The sequence below is a fragment of the Leptopilina boulardi genome, unplaced genomic scaffold (assembly GCF_019393585.1).
Source record: "Leptopilina boulardi isolate dan_hultmark-lab unplaced genomic scaffold, ZJU_Lbou_2.1 LbouV2_362, whole genome shotgun sequence".
NCBI lineage: Eukaryota > Metazoa > Arthropoda > Insecta > Hymenoptera > Figitidae > Leptopilina > Leptopilina boulardi.
The window spans coordinates 2,081,822-2,102,818 of record NW_026137932.1 but is presented as its reverse complement, the minus strand read 5'-3'; the positions used below and the strand labels follow the sequence as shown (position 1 = coordinate 2,102,818).

General features: G+C 25.5%; 1 protein-coding gene across 3 annotated transcripts in view; it reads left to right on the top strand.

Moving 5' to 3' along the window:
* Positions 1–5,477: 5,477 nt before the first annotated feature.
* LOC127286689 (paired box protein Pax-6-like) overlaps positions 5,478–20,997 on the top strand; it is a 58,281-nt gene continuing 42,761 nt past the window's right edge. The window contains exon 1 of one of the 3 annotated variants that reach the window (XM_051313212.1): positions 5,478–6,046. The gene's annotated coding sequence lies outside the window, so the exon portion shown is untranslated. The remainder of the gene's footprint in view (positions 6,047–20,997) is intronic. The other 2 variants (XM_051313211.1, XM_051313213.1) reach the window with 2 other exon arrangements.

Genomic DNA, 20,997 nt, shown 5'->3' with positions numbered 1-20,997 from the left:
GGATATCCTCAGAACATCCAAACCGCCGTTACGTAGGATATTTTTGGGATATCCTGGGGATATACTGAGGATATTTTAGGGATATTCTGAGGATATTCTAGGGATATCACTGGGATATTCCAGGGATATCCTAGTGATATCGTGGGGATATTCTTGGGATAAACTTGGTATATCGTTAAAATATTTTAGAAATATCGCTAAGATCTCCCTAGGATATCATTATGATTCAAATTTTGACTATTTGCGAGATAGCGATTTTTTGATACAAATAGTTAGCGCTTAAGTTGGTTTCAAGAGATTTTTTAAAGAAAAAGTAGAAAAAAGAATTCTTGTAGACAAGGTAAATCATTTTAGATATCTTGGAAATACATTATAAATACATCCAAAAAATATGTTTTCCATTTTTATTCAATTAATTTGTATGTTAGGGTCGTTTTATGGATACCTTAGGGACATTTTTAGAACGACTCAAGGATATTCTAACCCTTAAAATAATATAGACATATACTGTGGATATCCTTAGGACGTCCTAAAGACATCCCTAATTATTCCAGGGATATCCTTGGGATATCCTTAGGACGTCCTGAGGATATCCTAATAATATCCGGGGAAATGATTAGGATATCCCTGGGACGTCCTAGGGACATCCTTAGATATCCCTGGGATATCCCTAAGATATCCTAATCGCCGCTACTTTGGATATCCTTAAAGTATCCTTAGGATATCCCTGGGGTATCCCTAGGATATCCAAGGGATGTTTTTGGAATATCCTAGGATATCTGGTGCTGTGAGGGTTCCCTTTTTAAAGTATATAAGAAAAATCAGCTTTTCAGTATTATTATGCTTTTATATTTTATATGAAAAAACTATATGTGTTTTAGAAAATTTTCCGCAAAAAATTTTTTATATGAAATCGAAATGAAAAAAAAAACATAAAGAATATATAAAGAGAAACAGTGAAAAACAGGTGGATTGTGAATGAAACGTAGTGGAAAAGGCAAACGATCTTTAATTGCAAAGAAGACAGGGAGGGGCGACATTCATCGCAATGAAAGGAGAGAAAAGAGAGAGAGAGAGAGAATGAGAGTTAACGCGGCACGGGATCAGAGGCGAATTTCTTTCCTCTGGCATGTTTTCAATTACATTGCATCTCCCATAGCTTCTGGTGTCTGATTACACCGAGATGTCGGCTCCTCGCTTTACCACAAATGCACTTGTTACACTTGTGTTCTCCGCCTTTTTCTAAACATTATAAAGCATATATATATATATATATATATAAATATATACGAAAAAAAATGCGGAAATTACCAAATCGTATTCTCTTTTTTTTTATTATTGATTTTTTTCAATATATTATAAAACACAATATTTAAATATATATTTAGAATTAATAATAGTTTATAAACATTTTTATATAATTCTAAAAATTGTCAATTTATTTCATTTTTTTCATAAATAAATAAATACACTGATACTGCCCCTAAACCATTTAAAAATTGTTTTTTTTTTTTAAATAATGAAATAATTATGTGAAATCGTAAATAATATATAAATGTTTCAATTTTAAGGTTTTATGTTACATTAACTTTAGATTGGTTCCACAATTGCAAGAATTGCGTCTTCAAAACAATATACAATTTTCTTTGCATTGTTGAACCGCAGCTTTAACAACAAAGTTGTGAGAAAAATTTCCTAGAATCCACTATCGAACCTCCGAAATGTGAAACTTTTGGTTTTTTTTGCATATGTTTTAAAATATAAAAAGCTATATAGGTTATAAGGTAAAAACATAACGAATATATTGTTGAACGCTTCTAATTGGCTGATGGTAAAGTTTCTGAAAACTTAACGAACCAATCAGAATTGTAGATGTCGATTTTCGATCCCACAACGTGAGAATTAACATAACCTCAAAAAAACCTTTACAGGAACACAAGAAATGCAAACTAATTATTAATATATTGTTTTATAAAAAAAATTCAAATATTTTTGAGCAACTACGACTTATGCCAAAAATTATTTGGAATAAATAAATAATATTTAAAAATTAGCCAATATATATATATAGAGAGGATATAATAATGATATATAAATACAAAACTTACGGGGCAGTTTTTGATATAGATATATTGTACATATATATAATATACATATTCATAAATTAACATAACCTGAAAAAATTTGCCGATGAAAAAAAATTCCTTCCCATCAGCGGGATAACCGGTCGATTTCTCACCGTGTGACACAATCTGTCAACATATTTCTATGATTCACATTCTGAGAACTTCATTTTGTGGCCGCGCGCATATGTTTCAAAAATTGAAGAGATTTGTAAAAAGGGTTTTTGAATTTTGAGACATGACCCGCACAGCTTTCTCTCTCTCTCTCTCTCACTATGCGATGCGGCAAAGTTAGTAGACATCCGCTGCTGAGATCAAGCCACTGAAATTAATGAGATGTGTCACTCAAACGTCGAGAAGTAATTAGAGGTGGGGTATATCTTTACCTATATCAGCTACTCGACTCTCTTTTTCTCTCTAATCCTTACAGTCAGCTCAATTCTGACCTCTCTTCCTCCACCCGCTGTTTTTCTTATACAGTAGCCCTCTCAGCTCATTTTCTTCCATTATTCTTATATATATATTTATATATATATTTATTCAATATATATATAATATACAAATATATACCAACATTACCTGAATTTCTTTCGTCAAATTTTTACTTTATTTTCCTATTTTCAACAATTTTGCATAAAATTTTTTACAAAAAAAAAAATTTCTTTTTTACAATAAATAATAAATAAATAATAAATAAATTTGATTAAAATTGAAAGTTATTAAGGAAAAAAAAAACTGTTTTTACTTCTTTTAAATTTAATTTTTATTATTCGTAATAAAATTTTATGTTAGAAAAAAAAGTTTTCAATATATAAAATCTAGATTTGAATTAAATAAAAATTGTTAGAAATATTATAAACAAATTAAAAGAAGTTGACGTTAGTAAAAAATTAAAAAGAAATTGAAATAAATTTAAAAAAAAACATTAATATTGTTAATAAACATTAATAAACATTGTTTATTATTAAGCAATTATTTATTTATTTAGAATTTAACAATATTTTTTTGTTTCTTAAAATTAATTTTCATATTTTTTTTTAAATAATGAAAATAACAATTTTAGAATTTGTTTTATTACAACTTTATAAATAAATTATTATTTGTAATTTATAAATAAAAAAAATTTCAAACTTACATCGAAGGAAACTGAATTTTAATTATTAACCAAATAAATGTTATAAATCAATGTTTTAGTTCATTATTATTTATTATTATTAATTATATGGTTTATTAAAAAATAAGGAAAATAATTTGCAAAATTCAATATTGGCTCCAAATCAGATATATCACTCTTTTCAAATTTTATATTATAATTTAAATAAAAATATCTTTATAAATTAATTATTTATTATATATAATTATTATTTAGTATTAGTTATTAGTATTAGTTATTAGGGGCCATTCATTAATTACTTAAGGACGATTTTGGCTAATTTTGACCCCCCCTACCCCCATGTAAGGATACATAAGATTTTTCGGACCCCCCCTCCCCCTTCTTACGTAAGTTTTTAACAATATTAATGTAATTAAAAAATTAATTACATCAATACAAATGGAAAATACTAGGAAAAATCTTACGTAAGATTAGCTTCTACCCCCCACCCCCCCCCACGTAAGACCATGTAGAGAATTTATAAACCCCCCCTCCCCCTAAGGACCCTTACGTAATTAATGAATGGCCCCTTATTATAACTAAAATTTATACTATTATTATTATTATTATTATTATTATTATTATACAATTATTATGTCAATTATTATATTAATTATTATTTTTCTCAATATTTAAATAAGTTTTGCAAAATTTTTAAATAGAAAAAATATTTTTAAAATCTATGAAATTATTTATTATGAAATATAGAAATTAATAATTACTATATTAAAGAAATGTTATATATATAATATAAAAGTTCATTTTAATTGTTAAATTAATTTTTGTTACATCGAAAAAAAAATTTTTTTATATTTTTTCTGCATAAACAATAAAAAAACATATTTAAAAAAATATCTATATTTTTTAATTATACTTTTACCTGTAAAATTAAGCTTAAAAAAAATATTTTTTTAACCCCTATTTCTCCCTTCCATCCCTTATTGTAATATTAATTATCCAACAAATCATATTTTATAATTGTTTATTTAACAAAAGAAAACAAAGCGTAGACATATTAATCAAAAATGAATTATTGTATCCGCACATTCGAAATATAAATATATATATATATATATATATATGTAATATTATTTGCAAAGTAAATTTTCATTACAATTAAGCACATATATATAGAATAAAAAACGCCACATAAATTGTAAAAATAAACATCGAGTAATTCAAAAATAATTTTTTATTAAAAATAAATACAATTCATTGACAGAATACTAAATAATTTATTGGCTAATACTAAATAATTCAATGACTATATAAAAGAACATATAATTTTATTGCGTAAAAATATATAATAATTTAATTGAAAAATAAATTTGTTGATTTGTAAATATAATATATTTGATAAAAAAAATTAATTTTTTTAAAAAATAAAAAATTTGATTAAAAAATAAATTTATTAACAAGAAATAAATAATTGAAAAATAAATTTATTAACTAAAAATAAATAATTTTACTTAAAAAAAAAAATTACTGGCTAAAAATAAATAATTCTAAAAATAAATTACGTGCAATAATTAAAAATAGTCCAATAGAATAAATAATTATTACCATTCTCAAGATTCAAAAAAATTTGTTTATATATACATATTATAGAATAACAATTTCGCGGCACATTCTCACAGAGGTATAGAGATGATCTTCTTCTCCTGATACGATTTTTCAAAAAAAAAAAAAAAAAAATTTCCCGCGGAACGAAAAAAACCTTTTTTTTGAAATATAACGGTGTTTTTTTTTATCTATTCTCTATATATATTATATAATATATGATATAATATAAACCGTCAGGCGACGGCGATGAGGTTACGTGGGCGAGTGGCGGCGTCGGGACGCTAAGCGTCGACAGTGTCGCGCGGGCGCGGAAAACAATGGCGTCTCCACTGGCGCCCCTTCAACCCCACCTCTTCTTTTGGAAAAAGGTAAACAAGCTCCTCCCCCATTTGTCCTCATCCCGCCATCGGCGCGTCCTTCAGAATCACCCCCCCCCCCCACCAAACATCACTTTTCTCGCTCGCGCAACAACGTATTCTTTCGTTAGAGTCCGTACCTCATCGCCTCCCACCATGCGGGCAAGGCCACGCCCACTTTGTCCGCCCAATGGGCCGCAAGCCACTGACGTTATGATATGATCACACCAATACACACACATATAGGTGGGGGGCACCCTGGGCCAAAATTGTTCCAGGGGATCTTCGCATGAGGGAAGGCAGAATCTGTTGGTCAATCGGGCGCCGCGCACCGTAGCAGCGACGCGTCACTGCACCCCCGTTAAGTCGCACGTGCTCAATATTCAATCGTATCGCTTTTTGTTACAACATAACGACGAGAGGACAAGCCTGGCGGCTTAACCAGGCGAGAGGAAAAAAACACACGCAGTGGCCAATATATATTAAATAGCCCTGTTTTCAGCCAGCATTGCGCCAGTGTTTATATTATATATTGTGTCACGCTCGATTGGAACGGAAGTCGACTCTCTTTTTTTTTATCACTTGATGCCGGGATTTTTTTTTTTTTTTTGGAAAATAAGAGAGAGACTATATATTTACTACTGTGATCAGTGATAAGTGATCCGGGAAAAAGGCAATATATTTAGAAAAATAGGCTTTTAAATCAAATTACTGGATCGTGTCTATAAAACTGTTTTTTCTCCTGCTGAGAGAGAAAGAGAGAGAGAGAGGATCTGTTTAATAAGTGAAGTCGCGGATAGTGATTTTAGCTGGTGCCAGGATCCGGCCTGACCACGGCCATTCTCGACACGGTATGTAAATTTTTTTTTAAGTTTCGTGAGTGAATATGTACAATAAATTTCCATACCGGGATACTCCTTCTATGGACTAAACGAAATTAAATGCAAAGGCCAAAAAATTGTATAAGAAAATAGTGAAAAGTTAGGTCCTAATTAAAACCGCTAATTACCTTTGTAGAAGGTGCCGAAAATAGCGATTTTTGCTTTTAGTTCATTTTAGGGAAAAATATCTATAGTAACAAAAGAGAGAAAAAAAAGCTGAGTATGTTGGAAAAAAAATTAATCCAATTGATCAAGTTTGTTCCGAGTAATACTTGCCCGATTTTGCCCGGAAAAACCCGTTTTTTTTTTAAAATAAGCGTCAATAGAGTCTTTTGTACATGTGCGGAAGTGGAATTTTATAAAACCAAAAATATTTGCTACAAGTAAAGAAGCTTCAGCAAATTTTCAAAAAATTTACCGAAAATGGCGAATTTTGCTTTTAGTATACATTTTATGGAAAAATATATCTATAGTCGCACAAGAGAGAAAGAAAAGAAAGCTGAGTATGTTGGCAAAAAAAATTAATCCAAAATTGATCAAAGAGGTTCCGAGTTACGCTTGCCCGATTTTGCCCTAAAAAACCCGGTTTTTTTTTTCAAAAATAATAGCGTATTAACAAGACTTTTGTCTGTGCAGAATAAGTGGAATTTTATAAAACCATATATTATATCTATACTGCTACAAGTAAAGAATAACTTTACATTGGAAAATTTTCAAAAAAAGTTGCCGAAAATGGTGATTTTTGCTTTTAGTACATTTTACGGAAAAATATCTAGAGTAACAAGAGAGAAAAAAGAAAGCTGAGTAATGTTGAAAAATAAATTATTCTAAATTAATCAAAAAGGTTCCAAGTAACGCCTGCCCGATTTTGCCCGGAAAAACCCGATTTTTAAAAAATAAACGTTTTAACAAGTCATAATAGAGGGATTTTTTTTAGGTGGGAGTAAAATTTTAAATTAAAAAATTATTTGGGCATAAAAATATAACCTTATATTATTTTATACCAGTATTTTTAGTAAAAAGTCGTGATTTTTGTATTTTAGTACATTTTACAGAAAAATATCTAGAATAACAAAAGAGAGAAAATAAAACTTAGTATGTTGAAAAAAAAAATTATTCCAATTTGATCTATAGTTATGGTTCAGATGTTTACGCTTGCTCGATTTTGCCCGGAAACCCCGTTTTTTTTTTAAATAAGAGTATTAACTAATAGTAGAGGGACTTTTGTATATTATAAATTATTATTAAATTATAGTCATTTAAACGGCGTAAAATTTTTTAAAAAATGAAAATCATAAAAAATTTACAGTGGCAGCGAACTATTTGCTTAAAATTACGTTAGCTAATATAAAGGAACAGCGAACAAATTTGCTGTGGAGCCAAAAAAGTTATAATAAATTTTTAAAAATTAAGACTAATATTTGTTTATCACAGCAAACTATTTCTGTGTCATAGCAAAAAATTTATCTGTGGTTATTACTAATTTTGATAGATCCGATAGCAAACATCAGTTAGCATCTATAAGCAATTCCTTTTTTTCCGTGATTCTCATTTTGTATATATATATTTGAAGAAAAAATTTGTAGTGTATAACTAAAGAAAAATAGTATTTTGAATAAATTGCAACAAAAAAAATTAAACCGTTTTATCACATAGATCGCAAATTATGTCTGTACCGATTTTACCCGGAAGAACAATAAAAAAAAATTGATCCAAATTGAAAAAAAAGATTGCGAGTTACGCCTTTTCAAAAATGTCCCGATTTTGCCCGAAAAAATTGTTTGTTTATTTTTAAAAAAAGCGTATTTCCAAATATTATTAAATATAGAAAAAATTAATAAATTTTTTTCATTTTTTGTAAATTTTCTCCCTGCGAAGATAAAAAAAACAATTTTTTGTTAAATTTAGTTTATTCTACCCTTAAAATAATAATTTCTTCTCTTTTTTAAATAATTTTTTTGTAATTGTATTTTTATATTATTATTATTATTTTTTTTTTTTTTTTTTTTTTTTGAGAGTGTGCCATCATCAAGGGGAGGTCAAAGTCCCACACTGGAGGGTCCCCTAACATTCACGGGGGTCCCTAGAATGACTCGGTAGTTCGCGCTTGTCATCAATTATGTCATGATTCGTCATGCTGATCTTCCGTTTCTCATTGCACTTGAATTTACTATATATCAATTTTTTGATATCGTATCATGAAATCAAGTGCGTACTAAATAGCTTTTAAAAAAAAAATAAAATATTTTTTTTCTCTCATTTTATTATTATTTCAATTCTCTCGAGTCACAAAAATTTTGTGTTAATTTTTTTTCTTTTTAAATTATTATTGTATGAAATTTTTTTTCTCCAAATTTTGTTTAACTAAAAAATAAATTTTATAACAATAAAAAATAAATATAGAAAAAAAATTTTAACAGTTTAAAATTTTTATAATTAAAAATTCTTCAAAAATAAAATTAATTAAATTAAAAATTATTTTGCAAAATTTTTGTATATGAATGAAGCAATATTTTTGTTGAATTTTTTTCTTCAATAACTTTTTGTTTTACTATATGTATATATATATGTATATATATATATGTATATATATATATGTATATATATATATGTATATTATAAATAAAACAGTTTTAAAATTAACTTTAAATGTCATGTAATTATCAATAACTGTCATACTTTATTTTGATGCTTGGTTGCGCTATTTTATCAAAAGTTAAAATCGACTATACATTTTCTAACATTATTGAAATACGCTTTAAAAATAAAATTGTATATAAGAACTTAAAATTTTTTTTCACATATTTTTGAAATGAAAGATTAAAAATTATATTTATTTTTTTATTTTGTTCCATATACAATTTCTTTGAAAATGCGGTTAATAATAAAAATGAAAAGTACTTTTTTAAAAAACGCTGCAAAAGTTGAAGGTAAAGAGGTATATAATATATATATTTGGATTTTTATATTCATTTCATATAAATATACAACTTTGCTTCCTCCTATACTGTTGAACTTAATTTTAAAAATATTTCAAAACAAATTAATTTTTTAGAAATTAGAATTTTTAAAAATTAATTAACACAAAAAAAAATGCAGTCTCTTTTTTCAAAATTTTCTAGTTTTAAAATGTTGATAACTCCTCGAAATAGCATATATATGCCAACAGAATATTTATACTAATTAATAATAATAACAAGAACAATAGTAATAATATACTGAAAAAAAGTTCTGCTTAAAAGTTACTAGATGCATCTAGTTAAAAAATTTCTAATTATTTTAAAAAGAAACAATAGTTATAATTTTAATTTTAATTTTCGATATTAATTTAATAGACCTAGTTAAAGAATTCTGGTTAATTTCTATAGCAAAATCAATTCTGATGTGAATAAATAACAAAATAATTTTTTACTAGAAAAATTTTTGATTTATTTAACAAAAATTTTTGGTTAAATTTGAGCAGAACTGTAACCCAGATTTTCTAATATTTTAAACTAGAATATAAGTATAACATATTATTATTCTATAGTTTAAAATTTTGGTTATATATGTGAAAGGGTGTTTAGCTGCTTAAAATTTTAGGTTATGTTCATGGTAGTTTTTGCTTTATTAAAAATTTATTTTTGATTATTTAACATCAAAAGTATTTTTTACTAAAAATATATTGCATCTAATAAATATAATTAAATAATAATAGTTTGTACCGAAAACTAGTCGCTTTTATTTATTTTTACTGCAAATTTTAGTTCTGTCAAAAACAGTTGCGTTACATATATATATAGTCTATAACTATAGAATATGACACTGAAAAAAGGGTTTGGTATTGACAACCAAACGTTTGGTTGGTATATTTAAGCAACGAAAATTGTTTTGTTGAATCAACAAAATTTTAATTGTCTCAATCAAAATTTGTTTGACACGCAACCAAAATTAGAAAAAAAGGATTTTTGTTGTCCTAACTAAAAGTTTAATTGGGACAAGCAAAATTTTGTTGATTCAAACAAAAAAAAATTTGGTTGCTTAAATACCATAACCAAATGTTTGGTTGTCAATACCAAACCCTTTTTTCAGTGGACTATAACCAAAATTCTGGTTATTCTAACTGCACTTGAAGAAAAGTTTTTTTTTTTCTCATCAAATATATATCCCTTTTTTGGTTTCTTCATACAAAATTTGTTTGATTTAAATAAAAATTTATTTGATTGAAATAAACGTTTGGTTTATTTTAATAAATTTTTCGATTGAAGATGAAAGAATTTGATTGAGCCAAATAAATATTTGGTTGATTCAACTAAAAAAATTGATATATTTTATGCCAAATACATTTATTCGGTTGTTTCAAAATAATTTTATTTTTTGTGTACAAACATTTTTGTCAGTGTAATAATAATAATAATAATAAAATTAAAAATTTGGATATAAAAAATCAATATTTTTTAGGCGAGTAATAATAATAACAAAAATAATAGTATTTGTTGTAATAGAATTGTCCAAAAATCAGCTATTAATGACTTTTAAGTTAATAGTGTTAAAGTGTGAAAATTGAGGTTCGAACAATATAATAGAAAGAAAGAATAGTGTTTAAGTGTCTTTTTCATAGAATAATATATATAGATTATTAGTATAAGAATTTATAACAATAGAAAAGAGTATATATAGAATTTTGTAAAGAAAACAACAAACATTGTTCACTTTTGTATTTTATCTGATGATAATCGAAATCAAACATCTGGATCTTGTATAATCCTTTTTTCTCTCGCATAATAATAATATATACAGAAGTGCGTGTATATAAATTACAAGTGTCCCTTTTGCTAATGACAGTTTATACATTTAGCCAAAAAGGCAAAATAGCCTCTTTTGAGACCTCTGAAAAATCATTTAGATATTTTCGACAAAAATTCTCTCTTTCTCTATAGTTGGATTTGTATATGACATTTTGCCGCGATTAATGCGATAAAAATGTTAGCATAACAAGGTTTTTGAAAAGCTACTGCGCGTTTGGGATAATTCGTGCAAATCGGATATAACTCTCCTCAGGTTTTTGGAGGCGACTTATAGAAACCAAAGTAGATTACAAGTTTGCCTTTTGTCGAGATATTGGTCACGCCTTTTAGTAACCCTAAAGCCTCATCCCAATAATAGAGAAAAAGAGAGAGAAAAAGAGAGAGAGAGAGAGAGAGAGAGAGAGAGAGAGAGAGAGAGAGAGAGAGAGAGAGAGAGAGAGAGAGAGAGAGAGAGAGAGAGAGAGAGAGAGAGAGAGAGAGAGAGAGAGATCTTTCAGAAATATTATACCAAAAGAGTGTGTGCTCAAAATGTTCTCTCGTGCCGAGTCCGACGGATATTATATACACTCAGAAAAAAGTTGTTTTTTTGAACCAAATATATATAATTTTTTTTTACTGAAACCATTTTTTTTTGTATTAACACAATTTTTTGGTTATTTCAAACAACACTGTAAAACGAAAGGTATTAATTTAATACCGACTTTAGGTACTAAATTGTTATTTGGTTCTATATTTTGATACCTAAAATCGGTACTATTTTAGTACCTTCTTTTTACAGTGAAAAGTTTGTTCAAATATAAATATTTATTTGATCTAAACTAAACGTTTGGTTAATTTTAAAATAAATACATTTTTTTTCGAATGAAGAAAAGAATTTCATTGAACCAAATAAAAATTTTTGGGTGAATTATTCAAAACACTCACAATCAGAAAAAAATTTGTTTGAAACAAAACTAAATTTTGGTTGAATGAAACAAATAAATGCGCAATTATTTGTTTTGATTCAACTAAAATTTGGTTGTTGCAAACAAATAAGTATAAGATTAGTAAAAAAAAAACAAAAGAAAACTCAGTATAAGTAAGATTAAATAATTTTCGTAAAGTGTAAGAAATTTTTCATTGGGACACTTTTTTTGACGGGAATAATTTAATACGTTTTATGAAAATTTGAAATTTTTGGAACTCGATATTTATTTTTGAAAGACATCATACCATCAAATAAATATTTATACTTGAACCAAATAATTTTTATTTGAATCAGAAAAAAATTTGTTCGAAACTAATCAAAGTTTCTTTGAATCAACCAAATATAAATGCATATTATTACAGTTAACCAAACTTTTGGTTTAAACCAACTGAAAGTTTATTTGGTTCTATAAAATTATCTTTCTTCGTTCAAAAAATTTATTTAAATAAACCAAACGTTTATTTATAGATTCAAATAAATATTTATTTGAATCAAACATAACTGAATTTTTAAAAAAAACTTAAAAATTTTTATTTTTCCTTTTCTGACATATATATAAACTGGACTAACGATAAGTTTCATTGGAATAGCGAAAACTTTTTCTGTTTTAATAAAACATATCGCTGCGTCAGGTAAAGATTTTTTTGCGTGTAAATTAATAAATTAAAAAGAAAAATTGTAGAGAGAATATTTACATTTTTTGAATATTTGTAAAAAATATTTTAGTGAAAAAATTCATTCAATCGGAGAATATTATATAACAGATTTTTTGAAAAAGAGAAAAAAGAAAATGTCATTTGTTTTTCTATAAATTAATATATATATATATATATATATATATATAATTTTTTTTTAGTAGGTATATAGAAACAAGAATTTTTTTTGCTTTTCAAAAAAAAAAAAATTTTCCACTACAAAGGTAAAAAAAATCGGACAAGTGCGAGTTACACTCGCACTGAAATCGAGGGTTCCGTACTCGAAGCGAACTTATTTGGTATAAAAACAAATGTTTAAAAAATATGTGTTGTATGACAACTAATATAAGTGATACAAAAAGGAACAATTTTGTAAAATTCAAGAAAATTGTTCCTCTTCGTATCACTTATATTAGTTGTCATACAACACATATTTTTTAAACATTTGTTTTTATACCAAATAAGTTCGCTTCGAGTACGGAACCCTCGATTTCAGTGCGAGTGTAACTCGCACTTGTCCGATTTTATTTTTTAACAAATATTTTACTAAAAAAATATAAGAAACATAATTTTATTTCAACTCGCAATATATTTATTGTATTTACATTTTAAAAATATATTGAATATTAAATTTTATCTTTCTAAGTCAAAAAGAGATAAAACTTAAGATATTGATATAAGGCTAGTAGCTGCTTGTCAAGGAAAAATCGAAAGTTATCTAAAAAATAAAATTTGTTTATTAATTCCAGAAAAATCAACTCCAATCATCTTCGCTATATTTTTTTTGTAATCTACAAGTAAAAATACGTCAAAATATATAAATTTGAATCACTGTAGAAAAACTTTTTTCGTTTTTTGCGGAAAAATACATTTTTTTCTGAAATTTATCATTTTTCTTCAAAAATTTGAAAAAATTGATCAGCAACTCCAATCGCGCTTACATTTTTTCCCTGTATTTTTCACGCAAAAATTGAGTTTTACAGAAAGTATGAACAGTCTGGATTGAATATTGTGTGCGCTAGGGAGAATAAATAATTTTTTTCGAAATTTTTGATTTTTCCTTGACAACGCTATGTAAATTATTCCGAATCAAGTTCGCTATAATTTTCCTGTAATTTTCACGTAAAAATACGTAAGGGTGTCAAATTTGAGCTCTTTATGTCAAAAGATGTGGCCGCTAGGGGGGGGGGGGTACATACTCATTTTTAGGTATTTTTCGTAAAAATTCATGGTTTTTCCTTGACAACGCTATGATAATCAACTCCAATCATGCTCGCTATATTTTTTTTGTAATCTACACGTAAAAATACGTTAAAATATATAAATTTAATTTCCTTTAAATAAAATTTTGTTCGTTTTTGGTGGAAAAATACATTTTTTTCCTAAAATTGTCATTTTTTCTTGAAAAACTTGATAAAAAGTTAATCATCAACTCTAATCGTGACCGCTTTTTTTCCCCTGTATTTTTCCCGTAAAAAGACATTTGTATACTAAATATGATCTGTCTGGGTTGAATATTGTGTGCGCTAGGGAGAATAAATTATTTTTTTCGAAATTTTTGATTTTTCCTTGACAACGCTATGTAAATTGATCCGAATCAAGTTCGCTATAATTTTCCTGTAATTTTCACGTAAAAATACGTAAGTGTGTCAAATTTGAGCTCTTTATGTCAAAAGATGTGGCCGCTAGGGGGGGGGTACATAGTCATTTTTAGGCATTTTTCGTAAAAATTCATGGTTTTTCCTTGACAACGCTATGTTAATCAATTCCAATCAAGTTCGCTATAATTTTCCTGTAATCTACACGCGAAAATACATATGTGTACTAATTTTCAGCCCTCCAGATAAATTTATGTGGCCGCTAGGGGGGGGGGTACACGATTTCAAAAAAACCGATATTAATAGGGTTCCGAACCGAGTACGGAACCCTAAAAATGACAAACATACTATTTTTTTAATCATAAAAAACTTTTTCCTTTGACGCAGTATATATAACAATGCAAAAATTTGCTTTTGATTCACAAAAAAATTGCTTTTCCTCTTTGTCAATATATAAATATATATATTTAAAAGGGAAATAAATATTTTTACTACTTCTCTATTTGGATTTTTTTAACTTATATAGCAAAACGTGAATAGATATAAAAAAACCATTTTTCAATATAAAAATACTTTTTTGTGAAAATAAAAAAATTTTTGTTTAGAATTTTTCTAATTCATTTTTTTTTTAAATTTAGAAATAAAATATATACAACGAGAGATATGAAATAGAAACATTTTTTATTTTCGTACAAAAAATTTTCTAAACGCAAAAATTTATGTAGAATTCTTTTTTCTCTTTATTTGTTATATACACATGTTTTTACAATTTTTTTAAAATCATTTTTATGAACATTTTATGCCTTCTATTGTATATAGAAAAATAAAAAATTTTCGAAAAAATATTTTTTTCAAAAATTGAAAATTGCAAAAAAATATATTATAAAGTTCATATTTTAATAAATATTCTAAATTTAAATGACTGCTAATATTTAACTATTTATTAAAATTTAACTCTAAATTTGAATTAGTAAAAATTTTAACTAATTTGAATTAGTATATGACTTAAATTTCGCTCTTGACTCTCATAGATCTTATAATTAATATAGTGAAAATTGAGCTACTAATTTAAGTTAGTAAGAATTTTCACTAATTTTTAATCATTTTCTACTAAAATTTTAGTAAAAAAAATTTTAAACTACTAAATCAAATAGTATAATATTTTACTAACAATTAGTAAAAATTCTTACCAATTTGTATAGCTCTCTTTTATTACTAATTAAAATTGAAAAAGAAATTAGTTAAAATTTACTATAATTCGATAGTAAACAATTTTTTTACTATTAATTAGTTAAATTTTACTAATTCAAGAGCAAAAAGTTAGTCACTAATTCAAATTATAGTTAAAATTTTTATTAATTCAGATTTATAGAGTATATATATATATATATATATATAGATATACTCTCTAAATTTGAATTAGTGAAAAGTGAAATAATTCATATTAGTAAAAATTTTTAGTAAAATATTATTATTTGATTTAGTAGTTTAAAATTTTTCTACTAAAGTTTTGGTAAAAAGTGACTTATTAAAATTAGTGAAAATTCTTACTAATTTAAATTACTTTTTTTCAATTAAATTTAAATCACTTTTCACTTTTAGAGAGTAATAATTTTATTCTTATTTTCGAACATTTTAAATAAGAAAAATGATTTTCAAACTCTTAATCAAAATCAAATATATATTTTCTCTATTTTTTATATAGCGATTAAGACCAGGTCCAAGTGAGGCAGCGCCATCTACATTGATACTAAAATTTCGGAAAATTTTCAACAGCCTTTTCTTGAAAACAAGAAGGTAAAATGCTTTTTCCTTTATAGATAATTGATTATTGGCAAGATATACACCAGCTAAAACTTTTTTTAAGTTAAAATAATAAAAAAAATTTCATGTCAATAAATTAAATATGAGCACTTTTTTCACAAAAACTGTAACAGTACTTTCTCAGAAATTACAATCAAAAATGCAATTTCCATTTGGAAAATTAATAAACGCTAAAAAATACACGACCTAAGATTTACCAATCACGAAAATAACAAAAAAAAATTTTATTAAATATTTAACATATTGATACTGCTTTACTGATTGTGACAGCCCTTTGGTAGATTATGTATTTCAGGTGGTTAGCAACAGCGCCAATCTCCTCCTTTCGGCAAAACTGCGAAACGTCTGGTGACATATATAACCTGCCAAACGGCTGTCATAATGAGTAAAATATGTTATGTTAAAATACTTTTTTTTTTGTTATTTTCGTGATTGGTAAATCTTAGGTCGTGTATTTTTTAGCGTTTATTAATTTTCCAAATGGAAATTGCATTTTTGATTGTAATTTCTGAGAAAGTACTGTTACAGTTTTTGTGAAAAAAGTGCTCATATTTAATTTATTGACATGAAATTTTTTTTATTATTTTAACTCAAAAAAAGTTTTAGCTGGTGTATATCTTTCCAATAATCTATTATCCATAAAGAAAAAAGCATTTTACCATCTTGTTTTCAAGAAAAGGCTGTTGAAAATTTTCCAAAATTTTAGTATCAATGTAGATGGCGCTGCCTCACTTGGACCTGGCCTTAAATATGTCTTTAAAAAAAAAAAATAGAAAATTTTATTAAAAAATATATTCTACACTATTTTATATATTTTTAATATATAACCAGAAACGATAAACAAAATAACGCTGTAGTGCTAATATAAAACAAAAATATAATATATATCAGCATATATATTAATTTGTTATCCTGTTTATAACGCAGATAAACTGACAAATTATACATTATACTCCACGCTAGTTTTGTTTAATTATGATTCAACTTGTGAAAATAAAATAATCTCTCTTTCTCTCTCTCACTTTATAACATAGGCACGCACAAAGTGCACAAAATGCATTGAATTATTAATGTGCTTAATTATAAAGCGTGAAATATGGAAGTGAATACATGATTTCCGCACCTCTTTCCTCTATCACCCATCAGTTATATATATATAGTTTCAACTTGTTTTCAAACAATGCTGGTAGGTTAAATCATATAAAATTGAAATACCCCCGTCAATATCGAAGAAGATCGCACAACTGACAATCGTTTTTGTTTTATAACATGAAAATCACTATATAGAACTCAAACCAGTTATTATGTCGTTAAAACTGCAATGTTCAAAGTGTATATATACAATGTGTATATATATATATATATATCCTATGAAATTAACAATTCACTCTCATTCTAAATTATTATTATTGTCTGCGCGCCGACGCTCCAATGAGAAATCATTTATTGCTAATTATTTTTCAATGGAAGCATTTTATGTTAAAAATATGTTTTTTTTTAATTTCTATAAATTTGAGATTAAATTTTTTCTTTTTTGAAGAAAATTAAATAAATTTTTGAGTTATAATATTATTATAAATATTAAATAATGATAATAATTATTATTATTATTATTCTCGCCATTAGTAAAAAGAACTTTTGTATAAAAGGGTTTATTTGAAACTCGTTTATGTTCAAATAAATAAATGATAATAATAATAGTAATATATTGTTATTATTATTATTATTTTTAGGTTAGTAGGTACAACAACAAAATTATAGGTTAAGTTTATGATTATTTTGTACTTTCATTAATAATTTCTTTTTAATTAAAAAGTTTCTCTCAAAATTATGATAAACATAACCTACAATATTTTGCAATCTAGTAAGCTCAAATAAATATAGGTTAGGTTTTTTTTTTGTTCTTTCATTAATAATTTCTTTTCAATTATATGCGTATCAGTTTTTATTGAATAAAAGTTTCACTCCGAAACTATATCATAAACATAACCTATAATTTTTTGCTGCTATTTCTGTAATACAGATAGAAAATATTGTTAGCTTAAAGAAATATAGGTTATGTTTATGATAGTTTTTTTATACCTTGATTAAAATTTTCTTTTTAATTATATGTAAAATCAAAATCAGTTTTTATTGAATAAAAGTTTCACTCTAAAAACTATCATAAACATAACCTAAAAATTTTTTTTGCTTCATTTAGTATTATAGATATACAAAATTAATATAATATAGCTTAAATAGATTATGCACGGCAAAAAGAAGTATCTTATTATAAGACACATTGGAAGTAAGTTACCAAAAGTATCTTCCTATCTATATCTTATATATATCTTAAGAAACTAATGCGACCAAAACATCTTAAAATAAGATATACTTCTTTTTGCAGTGTGTTTATGACAGTTTTTACCTCGATTAAAAATTTCTTTTTCATTATGTAAAATCAAAATCAGTTTTTTTTATTATTATTTTCATTATTATAATAATTATTGTTATTATATTTTTAATAAAAAAAACTAATTTCTATTAATGAATTTTTTTTCTTTTTATATATATAGTGTGTGTTTATTTTTGCATTATCAGAAATAACAATATGAAATAGTTTATCTCTATATACTTTGATATATTTTGCATTCTACATATACATTGACACTAATAATTTCATTTTACATAATTTGAATTTCTTCAACCGGAAACCGTTAAACTCGAGCCAAAAAGATAATGCTTATGCGTTCAACGTCGATAACTATATATATCTATATAAGTATATATTGTATACAATATACGATGAGGGAGCGAAAAACATGAATTTTTATAATGAAGAAATAGAAATTTATATGTATATATCAATATAAGTCAAATTCAGTTTCAGATAAAAAAAAACACATCTTTTTTTTAGCGTTTCAACAGTATTTCAATTTTTCCAAACAATTAGAATAAATGGAACAAAAAATTTATTGTTTACTAAACAAATAGCATTATTTTACATAAAGGAATAATTAATTAATTATTATTTTAACAAGCCGCATAGTGAATAAAATAATAATAATAATAATAAAAATTACACTTTACCCATCGAGCAAAAAAAAAAAATAATAGAAATAATAATAATAATAATAATAATAATAATAATAATAATAATAAAAATATAAAAAATCGTTATTTTTGAGTCAAGTAATAATGATAATAATAATAATTATTATTATAATTTTATATGTATAAATTTTGAGTAGAAAAACTTTTAATTCATGAAAGACATATATATATGTTTTGAAGGGGAAAAGAAAATATTTTTGACAATCGAACCGTAAAAATTGTCAGAAAAGAAAAAATTCTTTTTTTTTTTTTTATAAGTGAACTCTCTCTTTTAAAAGGTGAAAAAAGCTTTGAAGTTATAAAATGTTAAATGCTTTATATATACCTTCACAGATATCAAAATACGTTCAATGTGTTGGATTTCTTTTTGATTAGTGGAATCATTTACAAAATATAGAAGTGCGCGCATACAGAAAAGTATCCGTGTCCGTTTGAAAAAAAAAAAAATAATAATAATGATGTAAAAGTCGTAAAGCAATTAAAATCAAATAAACATCTGATGTGTAAAGTGAAGACTTCTTCTTTTGAAAAAATAAAGATTTTATAAATATATAAGTAAACTTTTGCCTTATTTCCTATATAAACATAATTATAATAACGAAATATATACCTATATTGCTTTTACAAAAAATAGATATAGGTGCGTTTAAAAAAAATTTTTTTAACAAATAATTTTCAATCGATTTTGAGCTTTTTTTTTGTAAAAAAAATCCATTTTTTATATTTTGTACATTTCCTTAATGAAAAATTATTGAAAAATTTTTAATTCATACAGAAAGTTTTGAAAATTTAAAACAGAAAATTTGTTATGATTTCTCTATTAATAAAATTCACAAATTCTGTATATAAATTGTCAAAAAAGAATATATTAAAATTATGAAAAATTGTCAAATTTAACTTTTCAACGTTTACATTGTATGTTATATCTATACATATATATGCAACGTAAGACTTTGTATAAAATAAAATTTTCTATCACATCGATCTTGCAAAATTTCCCGTTAGTGTTAACTCAACCGGGCATCATTCTTGAACGAGGTATATATATATATGTATATAGAGTATAGAATAGCCAAACCCCCCTCCCCCCCTTCTGAACTCCCTGTTCACCTAAAATCGTTCGATCACGAAGATGGACGATCGACAAATTGATAACGTGCCTTCGTCCCTAATCTCTGAAAGCTTTAAAAAAAATTTATGTCCTACTATGGCCAGATAAACAAAAAAAAAAAAAAAAAATCGATAAGTTTTTTCCTATCTTAGAATTATTTATATATAAATTTATATAACATATATATAAAAGTTATAGGGGAAAAACTAATTTTTTTAATTTTGCGTTTTTGACAAAACATTTTTATTATAAACACAGAAAATTAAAAGGCATTAAAATAAGCTGCAATGCTTCTTATTTTAATATATCCAATTTTGCTTATTTTAATACCAAAATGGATTAAAATAAGCAAAATTGGATAAAAATAAGAAGCGTTGCAGCTTATTTTAATGCCTTTTAATTTTCTGTGAAATCAAATAAAATCAATTACACAGTTTTCCTAAAAGTATCAAATTGAGACCAAAAATTGCATCAAATATTTGCAACGTTTTGATGCACATAAGTTATATCAAAAAGAGATCGTTTTGTGTATCATTTTTAGAAATGATACACGAAACGCTCTCATTTTTTGGTGCAAAAAATTGAATCAATTTATATCAATCATGGCCGAATTGAATCGACTCAAAATTAAACGAATTTTTTTCAGATATTTTGGTAATAGTACAATTGCGGAGACCATTTCACTATTTAATTTGAAAATGAAAATAACAGAAAATCAAAGACAATGTGCAATTCGATAATTAAAAAGTGACAGCTTATAAACATAACCTAAAATGCATGAGAAAAAATTTGTCGATAAAATCAATATAGCCGAGCTTTTTAGAAGGTAGATGGCAGTTTTGCTTT